Raw genomic sequence first — 24,355 nt, forward strand, 5'->3', positions numbered from 1 at the left:
TGATGATTGTGGGCTAAGTACCTTATTGCTCAGTCTCAGTAAGACGCATCATCTTATTAGGCTCTCCACTGCAGGACTAATGCAAGCATAACCACTTCATGTAGTCTGATTTTCTTCCACACAACCAGCTATTTTAAACTTTAAAATATAAAATCTTTTGGCAAAAACCTGTAAAATTGGCAGACCAGTTTTGCTGGGATTTTGTCATTGAAAACAATTATAATTAGGGCTGTCAAAAGACGAACAATATTAAATCACGACTCATAGCAGGATAGCTGTAGTTAAGTGTGACTTATTGCACCCTTTTAAAATTAGACTATTTAACATTTAAATCCGTTTAACTTGTGATTAAAAAATATTTGTACACTTATTGTGCATCATAGTTAATTGGGATTAATGCAATTAATCTTGACAGCCCCAAATATAATTGATGTTTAATTTAGGTTTTCTCAGATAGGAGCAGAGGGTTCTCAAGGCCAAAAAAGGTTGGGAACCGCTGCCCTCGGCAACTAGCTATATCTGATGGTGCATTTTATAAGGCAGTTATATGATTTCTTCTGCCAATTGGTGTGGCTGATATATGGGCTATAAATATCAGCAGAAACCTTCATATGTGCCTATACCACATCTTGCCATCCATTCTGTACATCCCTAGTTAATATCATCATAGTTCATGTGTATGACCACAAAAGATTTATTTTATATGTTTAGTCTAAATCCCAAATTATTTTATCTATTTTATTGAATGCAGGAGATTTTTTATTCGTAAAACTGAATAACATTGATGACATGCAAAAATAGCAGTGCTAGAAACTTAATACTGGGTAAATTACTGGTGTTTATAATCAAAATTGTAGGCACATACCTCCACACTGTATAAATTGCTCTAATTTGTGGTGGGTGGAACTGGCAAGGAAAATGGTTTTAAGGACTTTTGGTTAAAATTTGAAGACCATTTAATTTCTCTAGTTTGATTTATTCAGTGTAAAAAAATTGTATCAGAAAGTACAGAACGTTTTGGTAACCTCTATACAATTTAAACAGTATGTTGGCCGTGTCTGATTTTTTGAATAAGTGTCAGGTATCAAGGACTTCTATTTTTCTTGCCATGGTATCACTTTCATTTTTTTGCTCTGTTTTTACAAAATGGTATCAAAGTTCATATTTCTGGTATTTTCATAACAATTTTGAATTCTTTACAGAAGAAAGTCCATTTATATATTTTATCACCCTTCAGCTACCAGATATTAAGAAATGCTTTATTTGTTCCATATCGCCTAACTCTACATGTACTCTAGTTACTCAGTAAGCTGTTTTTCCATGTAATGCCATTCATTTTGCCTATTTCACAAGGTATCAAAATAAGCTTGGCACTTGTTACAAATCAGACATCTACTAAAGGCCTAACTCTGTAGAGGTAGACAAAAAATATATGCAGAGGAGGATGGCTATGTATTTTAACCCTTAGAAGTCCACACACTATTTCTGCCATTTTGTTAAAACTTTTCTTTTGATAATTAAACCAATCAGAATAACTGTTAAGTATGCATTTTTTAAATAGTTTTTAACTATCCTTTGGCACAATATCTCATAAACACAAATACTAGGAAAATTAAATTACATGGACTGCTTTTTTACATAATCAATGCCTTGATAGTGACGATAAAAGGAGATTGTTTACTTAGAAAAAAATATAAAATTGCCAAAGTCTTGTACAGTATGGACCACTGTACCCCATGTGTAAATTTTTTTTTTATATCAAATTCAAATGATTATGTTTCCTGTTTTAATTGGCCTATTGACATCAAACAGAAACTGAAAGAGAGCTTGAAAAATATGCTTTATGCAAAGTGACTACAATGCAAAATGCAAATTTGATTTTCATAAGTACCACTGTTAAGTACCAAAACACTAGAAGATTAAACCGTAAAGGTTTCAACAGCCTGAAATCACTACAGATGGATTTGGGCTATTTCTATATTTTCTTATCCTTCAAAAACACCAAATTCTGAGAAAATGCCAAAAATGATGCAAAGAATCAGCAATTGATCTCAAAAACAAAGTAGCTGATTTAATTGGAAAAAGCTGTGGTACTTAGTATGTTTGTGGAAGATGTTTTTAGTTGCAGTTGTATACACATTTACTGAAGCTACAAAGCCCATGTTCATCATGGGTACTGATGTGGCCAGTCAATCCAGATTATTTGATCAGTTTCTTTTAAGACTTAAGCTTTATCTCTGACTAAATTTGAATATGCACTGACATTCTCATGGAACAAATACCTTAAAGATTAGTGGTTCTCAACTGGAAGGTGGGGGCCAAAAAGTGGGACGCCATTTTTGTGGGTCGTGAATGTTTGCCAGTGGAAAAAAATCTGTGAGTTACAGATAATTTATTTTACTCTATTTTGCTGTGATAAGTACATTGTGGTTGTTTTTTCGAGATCTCAACTCTTATGTCATTATCGTAAGACAGCAAAACACAACCAAAATGTACGTGTAATCACAGGAAATTGGGGGTTTCTGTAATGGATCACATTTTAAACATGACTTATAAGTCAAGTCTCTTTGCTCAGTCATGTGTTTTGTACCATCAAAGGTCCACGCTGCAACATTTATCATTTAATAAATTCGAATGGTTGTAAATTTTTGTATATTTGGATGGTGATATCTCAATAAGGAGGTGGGGGTGGTGGGTCTAGAGGCTGAACCAGTTGAGAACCACTGTTTTAGATAACAAAAAAGGATTAACACAAAAGAAGTTTTTTGGTCAGTTGTTGAATTTCTCTGACAAGTTAAAATATAAAACATCAAACGCCCTATTTTACATCTATTTTGTTCCCCCTGAGTTGAATTGAATGAGGGCATTTCTTAAACATCATTATATGAGTCATTACAACAGCAAACTGCTAATAGGAGCACAGCGCTGTCACGTTGTAAATGTGCTTGCAGCAGCACGTTCCCGTTGTTTGGAGCTGTTGAACCTGCACGTTTAGCCGCTCTGACCTCTGCTCACAGCCAATTTGGCTGCCATGTATTTTAATATACCTAAGTTATTCACATGTAGCTGGAGAGCTGGCCAGCCTGCCTGCCTGGCTGTCTGAGCTGGGACGGAACTGGGCCCGGTCTGGGCCTGGATACAGAGCTCCCATCAGTCACCGCTGACGTGACCATGTGATGGTGTGCCAGATATCACTGCTGCTGTCATTCCAGGAGGTACAACTACTACACTGCTGCTGACATCACCGTGGTTTAAAGTGTGTGTGAGTGTGTGTTTACGGCTGAGATGCTTCAATAATGGGAGTTTCTTTTTTTCTCTAAACACTGGGGCTTTTGCTTGATGTGGCCCGAAGGCTTTCACGTGTAGAGTCAGCTACAAATGTGGCCAAACACTGGGCCCTCTGCCCAGACTTTACACACTTACATCCACCTCCCCTCCCTTCATCCCTCCACCCACAATCCTCTCCACACTCCCAAGCCTTCAGAAAAAACAGGCGATTATGCAGCCTTGAAGAAGAAAAAGAAGCATTTTTCTCTCAGATTTGAAGAGTAAACATATCTAAAACAAAAGAAGGCCTTCTGTTTTTTACCCCAGTGACAGTAGCACCACCTAGAGCTACGTCAGATTGAATAATAGCATCAGCTAAATGAAACGTAACAGTGTAATACTGCTACTGAAAACTCTGTAGAAAAAGTACTATCCACAAATTCATTCTAAGGATCAAAAATAGTTTCAAAATACAAAATAAGAATATGTGAGATTATTCACAGACAGAATAGTCTGATACCTACTGCCAGAATAGGCAGATATTTACACCCAGTAAAGCTTGATATTTATAGCTATTATAGGCTGATATTTTCAGCCACTATATGCCAATATTTACAGACAGTATAGGCTGATATTTACAGCCACTATATGCCAATATTTACAGCCAGGATAGGTTTATATTTACAGCCAGTATAGGCTGATATTTACAGCTAGTACAAACTGATATTTACAGCTAGTATAGGCTGAAATTTACAGCTAGTACAGGCTGATATTTACAGCTAGTATAGGCTGAAATTTACAGCTAGTATAGGCTGATATTTACAGCTAGTATAGGCTGATATTTACAGCTAGTATAGGCTGAAATTTACAGCTAGTATAGGCTGAAATTTACAGCTAGGATAGGCTGATATTTACAGCTAGTACAGGCTGATATTTACAGCTAGTACAGGCTGAAATTTACAGCTAGTATAGGCTGATATTTACAGCTAGTATAGGCTGAAATTTACAGCTAGTATAGGCTGATATTTATAGCTAGTACAGGCTGATATTTACAGCTAGTATAGGCTGATATTTACAGCTAGTATAGGCTGAAATTTACAGCTAGTATAGGCTGATATTTACAGCTAGTATAGGCTGATATTTACAGCTAGAATAGGCTGATATTTACAGCTAGTATAGGCTGATATTTACAGCTAGTACAGGCTGATATTTACAGCTAGTATAGGCTGATATTTACAGCTAGAATAGGCTGATACTTACAGCTAGTATAGGCTGATACTTACAGCTAGTATAGGCTGATACTTACAGCTAGTTTAGGTTGATATTTACAGCTAGTACAGGCTATTATGTACAACTAGTACAGGTTGATATTCCCAGCCACATTAAGCCAATATTTATAGCCAGTAAGGGCCAACTTTTACAGCCAGTAGAGGCAAACTTTTACGGCCAGTATGGGCAAATATTTACAGCTGTTATAGGCTGATATTTACAGCTAGCAGAGGCTAATATTTACAGCTACAATATTAGCCTCTGCTAATATTCAAGCTGTAAATATTAGCCTCTGCTTATACTTACAGCTAGAATAGGTTGATATTTTCAGCCAAAATAAGCCAATATTTATAGCCAGTACAGGCAAACTTTTACAGCCAGTATGGGCAAACATTTACAGCCACTATAGGCCAACATTTACAGGTAGTATAGGCTATTATTTACAGCCAGTATAGGCTGATATTTACATCTAGTGTAGGACTGTTATTAATAATGTGTTCATGCTGATATTTACGGTGTGTAGGCCAAAATTTACAGATGGTGTATGCCAATATACTTGCTATAGGGGCAGATATTTACAGCTACTATTAATGGATATTTACAGTGTGTACTGGCTGATATTTACACTCAGAATAGGCTGATATTTTCTGTGTGTATAGGCAAATATTTACAGCCAGCATAAGCTGATCAGACAACATATCAGTTGTAAACATAGGCAGAAATTATATTATTGTGCACCCAAATTACCAAAATATTTCCGTCTGAAATATGATTAAGTAGAAGAATAAAGTGTAGCAGGTTTCAGTTCAGGAATGTATTTACGTAAATGCATTGGTTCCCAACTTGAGGTACTGACCCCCTTGGGAGTGGAGGTAGGGGGTATAGATCATGTCCAGGTCTATGCACAGTTTACTTTATTTGCACTTGTTTCGCACCCAGCGAGGTAGTGATGTCATCAATACCAAAACAACAAAATAAGCAAAATATTAGAAAAAAGATTTTCAACACATTAAACCATGATGGCAATCTCAACAAATGAAAAACACATTAAACAATGAACTGCAGGAATACAAAAATAAATCCATATACAGCGAAACTACTAAAGTAAAAAGCAAGTGAATCTTGCTTTAAAAGAAAAGAGTTACGGAGCTTAAAGATGCTGACTGTGTTGCTCAGTTTGGCTCCATATGGAGGTAAACTACAGAACCATGGAGTGAGATCTCAGGGCTTCACTGCTGTGGTAAAGGAGAAATGGATCTAAACTTACCATCCACAGCAGAATACAAGAGTAGCTCTTGAATGTCTGCTTTACTGAGTTTCAGATCCACGTTTGAGGTGCACTACATATTCATAAATCAATTAAAGCGTTCCCCCACTAGGGCCTCAAGAATTCAAACAGCCACATAGAACAGAGTCTTAATGACGCTGCAGCAGACCAGCATGGAGGAAAATGTTTCAATATGTTTGGTGTTTGTGTGCACTTTATGGGGATTTCCTCAAATTAACAGCTTAAAACTGCAGCTTTAACATTCCTTGCCTTGCACTGTAAAATAATACAAAGCATGCAAACGTTAGCTTCACAGCCAGCATTGAGAGTGTGCACTGCAGCCGGTGACTCACCTGCTATTGAGTCAGCCCGGGGCAAAAACAGCACAGGACCTGGGAAAATCATTGAACCAGGGCGCAGAGCGACACCTCTGCAGCAGACCTCATCACACCACAACACATTTAGATGTTCTGATCGGGTGGACCAGGATATTGAGGTCATCCGGTCGATCTGATTGGCTGAGCCAGGAGACTGAGGTCATTCTGCAAATTGGAGAGGAAATAAGGTTTGGTCTTTGTGTCACAGCAGCTGATTAGGGAATGCTGCTTAGAAAAGATCCAGCTAATTACAGCCAAGGGGGAAAACAGCAATGCACTTTGAGACAACAGAAATGGATGAATTAAAGGATAAAAGACCCCTTTTTAATTTAAAGGAAAGGTTCTCTATTTATATTTTTATTTTAAAGTCTGAAACCTGTTTCAATACTATGGAGACAAAAACAGACAAAAACTCTCAATATTGGGCAGCAGTTTTTAACTGCCAAAAATGCAGACAAACTAAATTGCAATAATATATTGGTAACATTTCAATACAGACATGTTACCAAGGTATATGTGCAAGTAGACTGTGTGCAGGAGCCTTCTGCAAAAATGAATCATAAAGAATGACTCATTCCCCTCCTATGCACCTGACTTTCGTTTTCTTTCTTTGTTACTTTAGTGGTTTAGATTTGGATTTGCATGCTATTTTTGTAACTGAGAAATGTTGCTGTCTATTTTGTTAAAGTACATGTGAGGAGTTTCAGCTGGTTATAATACAGACTGAAATTTATGCATTTTTTTTTCTCACCTGCAAAAGGAAACAAGACAATCCACTGATTATTTCTATCCATACTTATAATTGATGTCTAAAACCTCTGCTGTAAGGTAGTTGTCAAAGTGATTTTAAAAAACAGTTTTTTGATATACTCCAAGCAAGAATCCTTATCATGCAAATTTCTATATTCATTTACACTTGTTTGTATATTTCTGTTTTTGTTGTACCTATTTGCTATTATATCTAGCATAAATGTGGCCTATTGTGTGTTTATTTTTATATGGTGTTAGATCTAGGTGGTATTATATGAAGGTGCATAACTAGGTAATCTTTCTGCTTCACCCTGACCTTTTTTATGCATCTCTTGTGTTATCTGCATGTACTGTTGATGCAATGAATATTCAGTCTTTTACACTCTTTTGTAATTTGTGATCTATTCCTTTGGTCATGTTCAACAAAAAGATCAGCTCAAATTACATCAACAAGGAAAAATGAATTGTACCATTTTTTTAAAGGGAAGAAAAAAATATACACAAAACTACACCTCTCAGGAGCTCTAGGTCTCAATTACATTTATGCTTTTCGGATTTCACAAAGACTATTTTCTTTAAAAGCTTGGGACAATAGCTTTAAAAAATGTTACACAAGCTTATGTAAATAGCACATTTGATAAAAGGATTATTTTCAGCTGTGAATTTGGAGTTCCTGTGGGTTCGATTAGTAGAGGAGAGGAATTGGGAAATTTATTTAATAGAAGTGTGGCTAAAAAACATGTTTTTGAGCAGTGTTAAGGCAGTAAAACAAAAGAATAAGGTTCAGTGTGTTTTACAGCCAGTATTTTCTTTTAAATTTCTAAGTGAGAAATCCAAGATCAAGGAAAAAGCTGTTCACAATTACCGTTTAAAAATAGGAAAGCAAAACATGGGGGGTAAAAAAACTGTCAAAGGCTTTTTCAGGCTGCTCAATGTTAAATTTAGAATAAAAATGAACAATGGTACATTTATGTTTTCCAGAAGAAATAAAATTATTGAAAGCAGCAATTTTTTCATCTTATTTTTTATGCTCAGATCAAAAAAAGCAAATTTTAAAAACAAGATTACTAGGGTTACAACCATTCATCTTCTCCCTATTTGTGTGACCCGGTGCAGCTGTTGTAAATAAACGAATGGATAAAACAGAAATAGAAAAAACTGTTTATTTCTTATTCATTTAGTTTTCATTCTGAATTAAATATCTAACTGCCTGAAAGAGGCAAGGCAAAATTTTCCCATGTTTTGTTCTCCTGTTGACAATAATTAAGAAACATCTTGTTTCTTAATGTTGTATTTCTCCTTTCAAAATAAAAACCTGTTGGCTGTAAAATATTATGACCAATAAGTTGTGTTTTTTTGCTACACTTTCTTCATGATATTTGTAAGTCGGCCTAACTCAATTATCATACTGATCCATCAGATTGTGTAAAATAGACCAGGGGTCATCAACTGGCAGACCAAGGGCCACATCAGGCACCCACATGGCTTTCCATCCGGCACCCAGCTGATGAAAAAATACAGAAAATGAAAGGAGAAAAAGGTGATGTGGTATTTAGAACATCTTCTGTTTTTCATCCCTACAGTTATCAAAGCAACGGCAAAACAAACAAACATTTGATGACTTACAGAAACCCAACTCAAGGTCAAGGTCTTAGTTATTCACATAGAGGGAAATTTGCTTTGTAGTCGGCAGTAAAACAGATCATTTATCAAACATCAGGCCTCCATCAGGCCAATGAATACAGAAAATAGTGGGAATAACAAAGCAATAAGGAATTAACCGCTTAAAGCCTGAAAACACGACTTATAAACAGACAATTAAATTTTTTGGGGACTAAAATGTTTAATTCACTTTCTACTGAAATCCAAAAAAATCCAAATTTCCATAAAATTTAACATTTATTTTCTTGTTGTATCTTATTTAATACATTAGGCATTTTTGGTAACTGATAATCCACTTGAGGTCATTTTTATCATTTATCAGATTGTATTCAGAAGTTGTTTTTTTAGTAATTCATGATCATATTGATTAGATAGAGGTATGATAAAAGTATGTATCAAATATGACGCAACATGCTTTAAGGGGCAAAATTACACTAAAAAACATAAAACTAGGTCACAATTATTCATTCATCTAAACAGCCAATAAAAGAGATTTCCTGCAAACTGGCATACTAAATCTGTGGCCGGATGGAAGCAACTTAAACTCTAAGAACAGAGGATGGCTGCTATCCACCAAGATTGACTGGGCAGAATTCCTAACTCTGTGCAGTGTACAGGTATGACAAATCGTTCTGCACAATTTTTCTGCAAACTTTGACAAAAGTAGTCCGATTTGACTTTTAATGTTGAGGAAGCTATATCACAGATTCAATAAAACAAGAATAAAACATTTATAAAAGGGCTGTCAACCTTATAATTTCAGAGTTTGCATAAAAGTGCATGCACTGATGTTTCTTTAGAGACAGCATCTGCCTGAAGATAAAAAGTCAACTTATCCTTGGCAACAGTACCCATATATTTAGAATGCTCCACGACCTCAATAGCTTGGTTGTTTATCACTGCAGGAGACATAATAGAAGGATTTTTTTTTTCCTGAAATCTACCACCATTTCTTTGAGGTGATCCAGTGGAAAAGAAAGGAACATTTGAAAAGTTCCTGTCAACTCTGACACGCTGTCATGTACAAGTCAAGAAATCCTGTCAGCCATTATCAGCAAAAACTCAACCAGTAGTTTGAGCTGTCACTCTCAAAATAAGCTTTGATTTCTGCTCTGGTTGTGCATAGTTGTAGTCGAGAACCAGTAGAGGTGAAACAAGTTCCCCTCTTTTTAACTGAGATGTTGGGGGTGCCTTAACCGGTATTTCCAATGGAAACAATATATAATCAGTGGTATATATAGAAATAATATGTTGATTAGATCAAAATATTTATTTCATTCAGGAACACTGTCATCACATATTTAATCATTTTATTGCAAAATGAAAATACAGTTGTACTTGGCAGAAGTTATACACTGCTCAAAAAATGCACCCTGGGTTAGTCAAGCAACCTGCTTTGACTTTCCAGGCAGTCCATGGCTAGAACCCCCCATACAGAAAGAAACATTAGTTATTATTTGTTTAACAGAAATTAATCTATATTGGCATGAATCTGAATAGGGTGCAACAAGGTACTTTATGCTATAAAGGAGGAGGCTGGGGTGGAGGAGGTTAAGCTTAGCCACAAGCAGCAGCTTGATCCATAAAATACACCACTGTGTTGATAGAAAGAGCTGTGATTGGCTGTGGGAGCTGGGAGTTGATAATTGTGACCATGGCTGGGCGTATGACTACCATGTCCTGCATGAACTAACACTGCGCTTTCTTTAATATAAGTTTATGTGAAGAAAAAACTGGCCCTTAAACAAATATAGTTACAGACCTCTGATATAGAACATCACTTCATTACAACCATGATCTTCAGTGATTTATATTATCAGAGAGTATTAAACTTCATAAAAAGGACATCTATTTCCAAAGGCAGGTTCATAATTGAGAATTGAACCCATTGTGCTGAAATGTTGCTAATGTTTTTTTTGCAATTCAAATGGCGTACAAGAGTTTGCATGCTATTTTGACAACTGAAAACAAGGAATTATCCAGCAATGAGTGCCTAGGACTTCTATTTTCATTGTCAAAGTATTGAAACAGGTATTAAAATTGTTATTTTTGCTAGTATCATATGGAAATTTATCATCCTAATATCGTGACAACCCTACTTGAAGTAAAACTGCAGTTTCTTCAAGTTTCTTGATGGGATGTTACTTCCTTTAACAAGACCGTTTGACTCAAAATCACATCCAAAAGGATGATCATTTTTCACAAAAGCGTATCAAAAGCACCTTAATTTAAAACTCACTAATCCCTCTGCAATGAGGCTATTAAAAAAAGACTACAAGTACAATATCCTGATCTCCTGTCACACACTCACACACACACACACACCACCAGGGCTCAGACAGTGTGAATCTAATGCCCTCCAATCCTGTGAATCCCTTTGTTCCTGATTTCACGCTTGATTTGCCCACAGCTTGAGTCTGGCTGCTATCAGCGCTCTTCTCCCTGCTTTCACTGCTGCCAACAAATCCACAGAGCCACCCAGGATCCATGTCTCCTCTCTCTCTCTCCTCTGCCATTGTTCGCCCAACACCCAACATCCCTGTGAAATGCTCTCCAAACTCATGCCAAGGAGTTGTGTTTGTTTGTTTGTTTGCAACTCTTTATCTGTAAACACACAAGCAATCTGCCAAGACCACATCAGGGAGAATTCATCTGATTTTTTTATTCCATTTGAAATTATTCCATTAGGGACACATGTAAGCACAAGAAACCCACTTGAAGTATATCTATATTAAATGATTTCCTGTAGAGTTGCAGGACTAAAGCCCTGGTGCATTGACAACTGCACAACACTCGCACAACAAATCGCTTGCAGATCTTTAGATTGATTCGACACCTCTCCTGAGAGGACTTTCAGCCGCTCTGTTTGTGAAATCTTCTGCGTCTAAAGTGGCGCATCAGCCGGGCTCTTCTCCTGCTCCTAGCATCCCTGCAGCACTCGTAAGCAAGCCGGTGTTGTGACAGCTGCATGAGGGGGGCGAGAGAAAGAGAGAGAGAGCAAGGAGAAAGAAAGACAAGGAGAAAGAAGGAGAAAGGAAGGAGCGAGGAGCGAGTCCCCTGAGAGAGGGTGCCGGTGCTCCACGACTCCGAGTCACCGCCTGCATGCCAATGAGGAGATTCCCCTGCAGCAGCAGCAGCAGGAGGGGCCGCTACTGACACACAACCACCATAGTCCTTCATAGCCACATTACACACTCATCACACAGAGCTGAACACAAAAGGGGACTTGTGGTAAAAGACTGAGAAATCATCAAACAGTGATACTGTAAACATACCAGCTAGAATAATCACCATTTAACAGAATTAAGTCTAAATCATAGACTTGTATTATAAATCCACAGTGGACTACTGTTCAATATATTTAAGACAGATGGATGATACTCTGTTGTCACTGCTATTAAATACTAAACAAAGGCCAATTTGGCCCATACATACAGTACTGAAGGATTAGGGTTGTTACAGTACCAGAATTTTCAACTTTGACCTGAGAGTCATAAAAATCAATCTGTTTGGTTACCATGGCAACTTAACTGAAGTCTAACACACCTAATTTAGGTTATTTCTTGTTTTTAATGACTAAAATAGGGGTAAAGACTTTTGCACACCGTCAGAATGATACTAAAAAAGAGTTAATGTTTCAGTGCTGAAATTTGCTGTTTATGGACAGTTTCAACATTGTGCGTTTGCCTACAATTTTTAATAGATTACTTCCTTCTAATGGATTTCATCCCTGCTGGATATTCCACAGCCAACTGTCAGTGATATTATTAAAAAGTGGAAGCATTTAGGAACAACAGCAACTCAGCCATGAAGCCAAAGACCAGATTGGGGTCAATGATTGCTAAAGTCTATAGTGCCTAAAAGTCATCAACATTCTACTGATTCCATTGCTGAAGAGTTTTGAACTTCCACTGGCATTAATGTAAACACATAAAATGTGTAGCAAGAGCTGGAATGAGTTTCCATGACCGAGGAGCTGCTTGCAAGCCTCACATCACCAAATCCGATGTCTAGCATCAGAGTGGTGTAAAGCACACTGGACTGTGGAGAAGTTGAGATGTGTTCTGTTGAGTGTGGACTGTATGGCAGTCAGATGGGCGAGTCAGGGTTTGGCGGATTCCAGGGGAATGTTAACTGCCTGACTGCACTGTGCCGACTGTGAAGTTTGGTGGAGGAAGGATAACGGTAGGGGTCTGTTTTTCAGGTTTTTGGCTAGGTCTCTTATCTCCAGTGAAAGGCAATCTTAATGTTTCAGCATACCAAGACATTTTAGATAATGCTATGCTTCCAACTTTGAGGCAACAGTTTGAAGAAGTCCCTTTTCTATTATGACATAACTTTGCCCAAACATCAGCACCTGAACTCATAAATGCTCTGCAGAATTAATCTGTGGACAGGCTTCCTATAAAAGTTGAAGCTGTTATACCTACAAAAGGCTAACTCCATATTAAAGTTCATGTATTTGAATACAATATCATTATAGCCCATGTTGGTGGGGTGGTCAGATGTCCAAATACTTCTGTCCATATAGTGCACAATGGCTGCATCCCAATTTGTTTTGATCTAGCTTATTCTGCAGTTTTAGTTTGGCTTTACGAGTACTTTCTAAGTCAGCTGTCAGATTTGGGACCTCTATTTTTTCCTGTCTTTCATAATCAGGCATGTGTACTTCTACTTTAGTAAAGGTGGCACTTCTTCTGCTGCCACTGGATACACTTCTACCTCTTCTTTCTCTCTGATTCTTCTGGTACCATGACAGTTCAAATGAAAGATGTCCTTTCCTGATGCATGTGAAAAACTGATGGCTAAATCTGCTTTGTTCAATAAATAAAGATGATTTACTTTCTTAAATTATTTGACTTTGGCCTTATATGTGCAAAATCAAGAATTAAACGGACACAGAAATGCAAGATCCCAGTGCAACAGAGATGAAGGATTTTGTGTTTAGGAGTAGCTGTTTGTTTTTAACGATCTATCTTGTTTTTCAACCAGCAGAAGAAGAGTCACATCTGCTGCTAACAGCAGCAGTGTGTTAAAGAGTGTTGGCTGTGTTTAACCACCTCCTTCTCTCCTCTCCCCCTTCTCCAAAAGAATTAATAACTAATTATGTCAGGTCACTCGTCCAGATGGTCCTATCAGATGGGCCCGCTGTCTGAACCTCACCTCCAACAAGCACCTCTGACCCCGACAGCCACGTCGTCCCTGGCAACATGGAGGCTGAGGCCCAAGGATGGATCCAGGGGGGACTACGTAAGGGTTCGGGGTGCACATAAAAAAGCATTGAGGGAGGAGGGGGTGGTGGGGCATGAGCTGGGCGTGTCCGATCAGTGTTGGATGACTGCTTTTTAAATCTCCATGAATACAAGGCTCCCCGCCCGGGCCCTGATCTCCACGCTCATGATTCTGTTATTACACGCCGTGTTCCTGTGATGGGCAGATGGCTCAGAGCATCGACGCACGCATTCACACACATTCAACACACGCCGCATCAATGGACACAACCTGATACTCCCCTTTCTTGTCTCATTAGGAGGCTATAGAAACATAAGAACATAATAGGGGGGAATTAAGTGCCCATGTGGATGTCAAAGGGGGGATGTGTTGGAAGATTGGGACAAGGGCTAACAAGCGAGCGGTGGGTTGTCTCAGCTTTGTGCGCTGATTAGAGGTTTGGACAGGGCTGATGGGTAAAAGACAAGCCCTGTGGGACAGAGCAGCTTTTAAACAGACACTTAAACAGCCGGGGAAAGTGACAGATGAAGGAAGCAGGCATCAAAACCCCTCGCTGTACATGTCAGGTGAAAGATGGCAAAGGCTTAGCATTTAGATACAGAGAACTCATACATGTCATTTATTGTGACAGTGTTACAGAGCCACAACAAAAATGTTCCCCATATCGTCACAAAATCAGAGTTGATCACATAGTCTCATATCATGACTTAATTCTAACATTTAGAGTTATTATATTATTCTGGGTTTGATAATTGTTGTTAATAAATTACAGGATGTAGAATTTTACCACTTCCTTTGCAGCATGATTCACATTCCTGAACAGAACATACAACAACAGATATTGTGCATACTGTATTTATACAAAGTTTTAAAAATAAGTTATCTTGACAGCAATAGTGCCTTTTAGCAGGAATAAGAAATTCATGTAAATTAAGATACTACAGCATAAGAAAAGAGATGACACAGCATGACACAGCACCACACCATGATCTACTCTATACCAGAACATACAATATATCATATGATACAACACGTTACACCATGGTGCAAGATCAAACCATTCAAGACCATAGCATATGATGCAAAACAACATGATAAAGAATGATTTGATAGCTGTTTGTGTTTTTTAAAGTGAAATGAGACTTTAAGGAGCAGCGGTTTACTTATTTTTTTACCACTGTGGCTGCTAAGAGACGCTACACTGGCTTGACCAAAGAATACTAAAGGGAAAATAAAGCATGAGATAAATTAGAAAAAATAAGTGCAATTATTGTGGAGCTTCATTAATTGCAATTATTGCAATTAATCTCGATACCCGCTGTTGAGATAGGATACAACAATACATTTTATGGTTAGATGATTGGAACATGATTTGTTAATCACAATATGATATCACACTCAAATCTGGCACAATACAGTATGATTTGGAACAAACATGCTTCATAAAATATGGTGTGATTCATGACAGTAGAAAAAAATTACAAAACAAGACTCTATTATAGGATACAAAATGATACAATACAAAACAATATAATACTGTACAATACAATTCAATATAGGAATGCAGGAAAATAGATTGTTTCATCGTGATGATCGTGATATCCAATACACCAATACGCACAAAACAGTTTTAGCTAAAAGAGGCACAATATTCAGCCTTTAAAACATATAATTAAAAGTCTGAGGATGAAAAAATTAACAAATGTCATTCCTTAAACACACTTTTAAGTGTAAGGAATGATGAGGAATCAAGAAAAAGACTTAAGCTGACGTAGGTCTGTTAGTCCAGCCTAAAACCCCACTGACTTATTTGTCCACACAGCCAAAATTAACAGCTGATAAAGATTTAGTTTTATAGCTAAAATATTGGTGGTAAATATCATCAGAAATTTTCCTATCTGCCAATACTGACATTTCACTTTTAAAGTTCACATATTATGCAAAATACACTTTTCCAGGCTTTTCTAACAAATATGTGCCCCTGGCCTGTCTACGATCCCCCCAAGAATCAGAAAAATCCATTCCCTCCCCCCTCCCTTTCTCCCCTTTTCAGAAAATGAGCTGAAACAAGCCATTCTCATATTTTCCTCTCATGATGTCATGTGGGAGTCAGCACCGCCCCCAGGTTCGGTTGGCCCAGTACAATGATACAATAGGAAAGACACAAGATATAGGCTAAGCAGCTTTCTGTTCTCTGATGATCTGATACTGCACGTAGGATGATGACAGTATCACAAGATGATTGAAATGCCGTTATCTGATTAACTGAAGGATATCGATTATGTCAAAAATTATAAAGGTTTCGTGTACAATCTCATTTCCTCAAAGACTCTGTGTAAAACACAAATTCAAATAGAATATGCAACACATCCTCAACTGTGGTCGTAATATTTACTGCATTTGGGTGTCAGTTTCACCTCTCAGCACACTTCACCTCGTATTATCACCATATCCTAAACCTTTTCCACATAAGGTACACAATTTAAGAAAACTTCTGAAAATTAAGTTTCTCTTTAAAATTTGAGGAATATTCTCTACGTTCTCCCTCTTCCTAGTTTAAAGAATTAAAGCAGCTCTTTTACAAGTTGTCACATAAAAGCCCCCTAAACTCTTGAGCAAACAGGAACTTCAACAAAGCCTCCCAGTGCGAGTCTCCAGGACGGGCTGATGTCTCTGAATCGTATTTGAGCAGGAGAAGCGGGACAAAGCAGCTAAGAAGAAACCAAACAAAGACACCTTTAAAGGGATTTAAGGTGTTAAACCACATCTCATTTACTCTGACTTTAACTCGTCTTTAAGGGAAAAATTGGCAGATAAAGAACGGCTCCTTACTCTGCTGTCTGCCTGTCACACGACTGATGATCACTGAGCTGTTTAACAAATCAAAGAAATGATGACCGGCAGAGAGGAGATTGTCGGCTATCACTCACTTAATTACAGCAAACGGCCTGACATGTGTTGATAAACACAGATAATTAGTCATGTAAAGGTTCATCATCATCATCATTACATCATTACTTTCTGCCATTGTGGCGCTAAGTGTTTAACAAGATTAGCCTGCTGGTCACGTTTCTCCTCTCAGGCGAGCAGACAATAGACATCTTTACAAGCTGGTGGCTTCAGGCTGTTGTTCCTGGATTTCAGTCATGTATTAAGAGAGGAGGAAATAATTTTAAAAGTCATTTTTCTTTCTTTAAATCAAGAAGAAAAAGAAAAACAAAATGATGCTTCCTGGGTTGGGAAAATGTGTCCAATGTCAGAGGTTTAATTTAATGAGTAAGAAAAAACATTTGACTGGCTAAAAAACTAAATGTTAGGTTTAAGTAATTTACATACGTCTGCATGAGAACCATCTGCCCTAAACTTTTATATGAAATATAACAGGCTAGCACTAAAAACCAGAAGTCTGAGACGAGAGATTTAGAATTTTTACAACTCAGGACATAAAAGCTTTGAGCACTTTGTTTTCAGCTATCTAAAATATTGCCAAGTATCAATATGCAGTGTCAGGCCTGTCTTAAGAAATGTCGGGGCCCTTGAAATGCTTTTCTTCCCATGTGAGATCTGACTTTATAGAGCATATCAGATTAGCAGTGTTCAGGGAAAACCTTTAGGCTAACATGCATCTTTTGGCCCGTCTCTGACAAGAATGTGGAGCCTAGTGAAAGAAGTTTGTTACTAAGCTATTGTTGTGGTCAAATAAGCAAACCAGCTCCCTTTTTTCATCTACTTTCTTATTTGGTATTCTGACTTCTTTATGTGCTGGCATGGAAATACACAATCCAATTTCTTGCCAAATAGTTAAGCTTGATAGATCATCCTTGACATATGTATATGTACGGGGAACTGAAGCAACAACAAATAAAATCTGCAAATTTGCTGTCATAACAAATGCTATTTAGGTTAGAATTTAACTTGTTTTTCTTGAAAGTAGAATGGATCACATTTTTGCTGGCCTCAGTGGGCCCCTCCATGACTCCATCTTTTCACCCTCTTATGGCAGCTCTACACTCAGGACACCCAGGTATATTTGTTGAACCATTTTCTTTTAATAATCCATATATAATCCCTATCCTTGCACAAAAGGAGGCGTCCTATTACCCTAATCAACTACAGGCATCCACACTCACAGTTAGGGTTACCAACTTACCCGCCTTAGCCAGGACATCAGGGATTTTGAGCTAAATTTTTTTGTCTGGAGTGAAACACATCCTGTATTTTGATGTTTATTTGAAGGTTTATTTAAGCGGTTCTCAAAGACTCCAGGGACTGTCAAAAGGTCAATAAGAGACTCCCAGAGAATGCAAAGTTAATAATAATATTCAGATGACCAGGGATGGAAAGTAACTAATTACATTTACTCAAGTTACTGTAACTGAATAGCTTTTTTTGTGTACTTGTACTTTTTGGAGTACTTTTCAAAATCACTACTTTTACTTTTACTTAAGCACATTATGAGGGAAGAATTGTACTTCACAACATTTTAAAAAGACATGAAGTACTTAGTAAAAGAAATAACACTAAAAGCCAAACCGAGGAGGTTCTAGCTTTCTGCCAGCAAGAAAATGACCAGGGGCCTTATTTATAAAGCTTGCTTACACACAAAACGGGGCTTGAATGTGGTGCACGCCACTTTCCTTGCAAAGGTTGTGATTTATAAAAATAAACTTGGCGGGAGAATGTGTGCACCGGTGCGTCAACTTTGATCTTGCGCACAAATATTTTGGAGATGGGGAAACTCACAGCGCAGATGGTGAGCTGGTGAATTGAAGCCATTCATCTCATACATTTAATGTCATCACATATCAGACTTATAGACCCGCGTAATCATAAACACCCAAGTCTGCAGTGTTATAGATGTGTTCCTTTAGTGAACCATTAGGCCTACTACTGTATGCACAATATTCATATATCATACTTTCATCTTCAAATGATATAGAGCGGTGGATAGCACTGATTGATTGGTATTAATTGTGACAAGGTGTGTAACAATCAGTCTAATTGCTGAGAAAGCATGTAAAGAGTGTGGTGACACTCATGCGTAATGCCGCACACTGGACGCGCTGGCACTGCTGGAAGACCACGCAAATGGTAGGATCAGGACGGAGAGAGTCTTTAGGGACCACGAAGATTTCCTGGCCCATGATGATGACTGGCGAATAAGCCAATTTAGATTCCCTAGAGCAGTGCTCTTGGATCTATGTGCTGAACTGGGCCCAGTGTTAGACAGAACCACCCGCTGGAACCACGCCATCCTGGTGCATATACAGGTGCTGACCACTCTGGGGTTTCTGGCAACCGGCTCCTTCCAGTGGGAATTAGCCGACAGGTATGTGTTTGATATGATTAACAATATATAATTTTACATTTCCTGTCTAAAGCCCCTTTTGGGTATGATATAATACCAGCCATCCCTCAGCACAATAACGCCAGCCGTATTGGATGGCATTATAGACATGACCAGTCGATACATCAGGTTTCCTTACACTGTGGGTGAACAGGCCAACATTTAAAGGCAATTTGCAGTCCAGTGTCCAGTTTCCTGAATGTAATCGGAGCAACTGACTGCACTCACGTTGCTATAAGGGCTCCGAGTGAAAATGAATTTGTCTATGTGAACCGAAAAAAATGTGCATACAATCAATGTACAAATTATCTTTACCTCAAACATGGTGTTGACAAATTTAGTGGCCCAGTGGCCTGGGTCAACACATGACTCATTCATTCTGACGAATAGCAGCGTAGGGAACAGACTGCAGATCGCTCTGTGGCACTCACACTATTTACAGCGGTGACGACGTGCTGCCACTCGCTTGTTTTTCTTTTATTAGTGATGCCACTACTGTGACCACCAAATAAAATAATTTTCCTGGCCTCCACCTCACCAACAAGCGCCTCTATTTCGGTCTCCGTGAAATTCCTTTTCCTTGTCTTCTCTGCCATGATTGAGCGTAAAATGCCGTTGAGCAGCAGGCTTATTTATATACAAAAAAACATTCATGAGGTATTTTGCATTGACCATTCCTAGTAAAACGTGGGTGTGTAGAGGGCAGGATGTGAGATGAATCCACCTGCGCAATCTTCCAGGTGGACAGTGATTTATAAAGGGAAAAGTGCTTGCAAGTGTGTGTGCGTATGGTTTTATAAATCAGATTTTCTTTTGGCACACGCCATTTTGAGCTTTTGGACACACGTACACTTTTAGTATGGATCCTACGCAATGTTTTATAAATTAGGCCCCAGGATTTTGACTTTCACAGCACAGGACAGTTAGTAGCAAGGGAATGATTCCACATTTGATCCTAATAGACAGCTGTTGCGTTTGACTTTAGGTTTAGTCTCACCTTATAAAAACAACCTGGTTATAGATTCATATTCTCTTGTAGTTATTTCACTGTGATGTCCATGACATCATGTGATGTTTGGTGTTGTCAGCCTGAGTGCCTCCAGCCTGTGTCTGTGAGGGCAGGCCCTTGATTAGAGTAATGTCACACACCTGAGCTTAGAGTAAGGAGGTCATTTAAGCCCCTGCAGTCACACATTCACTCTCTCTCTGGCCTGGCCTTCACAGGTATACCACACTTTGGTTTAGTTATGTTAGATAAGGTTGGGCTTTAGTTAAGTTTGCATTTTACAACATTTACACACATTATCTTCACTCATGCACATCCCACACTACTGACTCTACCGACCTACATACCTCATGCTGTAAATATTTCATTTGGCCTAGTTTGGCTTTTCAGACACTTTAGTTTAGTTTAATTCGGTTTAATAGTAAACTGCCTGATTTGATTATTTGACTTGGTCTAATCTGGTTTAATTCGGCCTTATTTGTTTAAATTAGACTTAAATTAAACTTTGCCATGGTTTCTCTCTTCTTTGTTGTGACCACCTGAGCCAGGTCATGACATCACACTAAGAAAAGATTGTATTTTACTGTATAACCTATTTTACTGTATATGACTTACTTTTTACTTTTACTTGAGTAGATTTATAGATTGCTACTTTTACTTCTACTTAAGTAAATTCTATCCAAAGTAACTTTACTTTTACTGGAGTACAATAGTCTTAATTGCCACCTCTGCAGATGACAGAATATGATGTGATTGTATTTATTTTCTTGAAAAAAAAAAAAATCTAAATTTACTCTCAAACAGAGGTCTGTGATATAATTTTTAATAGTAGCTATTTAAGGGGAAAAGAGAGGTTTATTATAAAATATTTTACTTTTAGTAAACTACACAGCAAATTTGCATTTATTGCTTTTACAATACAGTCATGTATCATACACATTCTGTGACACTGAGCTTAAAACAGAATATCATGTCTCTTATGAGGACTCAAAAAATGGCAACCCCACTCGCAGTTCACCTGCAATATTGACAGACTATCAAAAAAATATATTTTAGAAAGGTGAGTGATGTTATATGAACATCTTCACATAAAGTACTGCTGATGAATTTCGTCAAAAGAACATAAATGCATACAAAAGTAAAACAGTAAAAATGGGGTTGAAAAGGCTGAACACTGCACTGAATAGTATCCCTCTGTGGGAAACACTTCATATCCTGACCCATGCATACTGGGACCTAAAACATGTGGTGCTTGCCCAATAGCCCAAGCTGCTGATTTTAAATTAAATGGACAGCACTCTGCTCTCCATCTCCTTCTGCTGAGGATCAGTGAAGCCAAGATACCTCACATCACACATTCAACTTAGCAATAAAATGTCAAAGATCTTTCAGGTCAGTAAACAGCAGAACAGATTTTTGGGTTGGTTCAGCTGACACTCACATGGAAAGATTAATGGCATATGGTTAGTTCTTGTCATGTCTTGTCTCGGTTTCTTCCACTGCCTATCCGGTTAAGAAAGCTGCAAAAACATGCTCTTTAATGCATCAAATAACTAATTAAAACAAAATACTCAGGAAATTTGATACTTTAAATAAATCAGGATGATAAGTAACTAATAATCACAACAGATTCTGGGAATGACAAAAACTTATTTGGCATGTATTTTAACTTTATAGTTTAACACATATCCCATTTGTTAACACAGAAGAGGCGGGGTTTATGACCCATGCTGCATCCAGGCAGTAAATATTTTGGCTTCACTCCCAGCCAGCTGTTGCACATATAGTTTATGATAATGTGCAGATCTAGTACAAGAGAATACTTATGCAAGAGTGTACATATTTATGAATACTTGTTGCTGTTACACATCTTTTTTTAATGCCAGTGTTTTTCATTGTTTTGAATGTCTCCTATGGGAAAACTATATTATCACAAAGGCTATGAGCACAATAATCTGTACAGTTGTAAAACATCTGGTGGCAATTTCTTTTTACTGGAAACATAAATTAATCTTTAAACTAGTCCCATAAAAGCAGCATTTATGGCACAGAGCTAATTTAAATTACACAACTTGAACGCAAAGATATCATTAAGAATTTAGACGCAGAAAGAAGATTTTTCACAGCCAAAATTCTTCAGTTTGCACACATGTTGCTGCCTTGTCACTCTGCTTCCAGCAAGAATCTGATGATGGCCTCTTCTGAGCGAGCGATCACGCACCATCTGGTAGCACTATTCTTCAGCTGTTTGAAGAATCAAGAAAATCAACCCATCATCCCCGCCCCACCCTCTCTACCCCCTACACACACACTGACAGGTACACATGTGAGTTGCACCTGCACACATACATGCATAATTCCATCTACAGCACACTTCACTCGTACACACTTTCCTCCTGCTCGCCTGCAGGAGTGTGATGTCATTACAGCCCTCTAAGGCCTCCCATTAGCCAGTGCTCTGTAATCACTGCTGATATATTAGTACAATGCATTGATTACCCCATAATCCAATCACTCGCCTGTTATTGATCTTTTATAGAGCGCCCCCCAGACAATAAAGCTGCAGCCACAGACTGCAGGTCAATAGGCACACAGGGAGAGGAGTCTCCTTGCAGCTAATTGGCTTATGAAATAATACAAACATTTTGCTTTCTCCACACCAGCAGAAATCAATGCAGAGCTTAGCTGCTGCATTCAAATCAATTGTCTCCAACCACATGTCATGTTTTTTTCTGTCAGGGCTAGCTGTCACCTTATTGAGGTTTTTTCATAAATTATTCTTTTTCTTCCCTTTCTCCTGCAGCAAAGTATCAAAAACAGTACAGGGCCTTTAGTAGCTATATGTTTCATTTTGGATTTCTGAAGTGTTTTAAAGTAAGGATAGTTGACTTCCTTTTTGATTACAGACCTACTTTTTTTGTTTGTTCTTTTTTTAAAGATTGGAACTTTGGGCCTCCAGTGGCTGTGTGGTCTAAAGCAATGCATTTCTTTTTAATTAACCAATTATCAATAAGTAACTTAAGCTCTTTTACCATCCAGTGACTGGTAGAGACTGTAATACAATTAAATAGATTATTTGCACTATCAGACAATAATTTATCTATACCGATAATTATTGTGAATACCAATAGAAAATCTTGGCCCGAGTCACTAATTTCTGGAAGGTAGACTGGTGTTAACTGCTATCAGAAAACAGTAAATGCTTGCATTCACACAGTTCCTTGTGAACTAGCCATGTGACAGTACCAAAAAATAAAAGCTTTATGTTTTGTTTCAGACTTAATTTAAAGCTATTCTATAGTGTATCGCTATCAAAGAGTCAATGTTAAAGAAGGCACTGCCTCATAGGTATACAGTCATTGGCACCCCTGGAATTTTTCAAGAAAATACAACATTTCTCCAAAAAATTGTTGCAATTACAAATGTTTTTACACGTTTATTTTATTTATGTGCATTGGAACAACACTAAACAGAAGAAAAAAGCCAAAATTGAAATAATTTTACACAAAACTCAAAAATAGGCCTGACAAAATTACTGGCACCCTTTTAAAACTGTGGGTAAATCATTTTACTTCAAGCATGTGATGCTTATTTAAACTCACCTGTGGCAAGTAACAGGTGCTGGCAATATAGAAATCACACCTGAAGCCAATTAGAATGTATAAAAGTTGACTCAACCTTTATGTTGTGTGCCTGTGTGTGTCACACCAAGCATGGTGAAGAGAAAGAAGAGCCCAGAATTGTCTGAGAACTTCAGAAGCAAAAATCTCAATGTTACAAGACCATCTCCAGAGATCTTGAAATTCCTTTGTCCACTGAGCGTAATACAATCAAGAAGTTTATAACCCATGGAACTGTGGCTAATCTCTCTGGACGTGAACGGAAATGAAAACTTGACAAAAGAATGCAACGCAGGATAGTTGGAATGGTGGATAAACATCCTCAGTAAACTTCCACACAAATTCAGGCTGTCCTGCAGACTCAGGGTGCAAAAGTATCAGCTGGGACCATATGTCATCATCTGAATGAGATGAATCGCTATGGCAGGAGACTGAGGAGAACCCCACTGCAGACAAAGAGACATAAAAAAAAGCCAGACTGGAGTTGTACCTGAGTAAGCCTCAATTCTTCTGGGAGAACATTTTGTGGACAAATGAGACTAAGGTAGAGCTTTTTGG

At 37.9% G+C, this 24,355-nt stretch overlaps 1 long non-coding RNA gene across 1 annotated transcript in view; it reads right to left on the minus strand.

Annotated features, from left to right (window-relative positions):
• Positions 1-24,355, minus strand: part of LOC121521542 — a 58,012-nt gene that overhangs the window by 16,341 nt on the left and 17,316 nt on the right. Inside the window, exon 3 of the long non-coding RNA XR_005992860.1 lies at positions 6,157-6,345. This is a non-coding gene — a long non-coding RNA (uncharacterized LOC121521542). The remainder of the gene's footprint in view (positions 1-6,156; positions 6,346-24,355) is intronic.

The sequence above is a fragment of the Cheilinus undulatus genome, linkage group 14 (genome assembly GCF_018320785.1).
Source record: "Cheilinus undulatus linkage group 14, ASM1832078v1, whole genome shotgun sequence".
NCBI classification, from domain to species: Eukaryota; Metazoa; Chordata; class Actinopteri; order Labriformes; family Labridae; genus Cheilinus; species Cheilinus undulatus.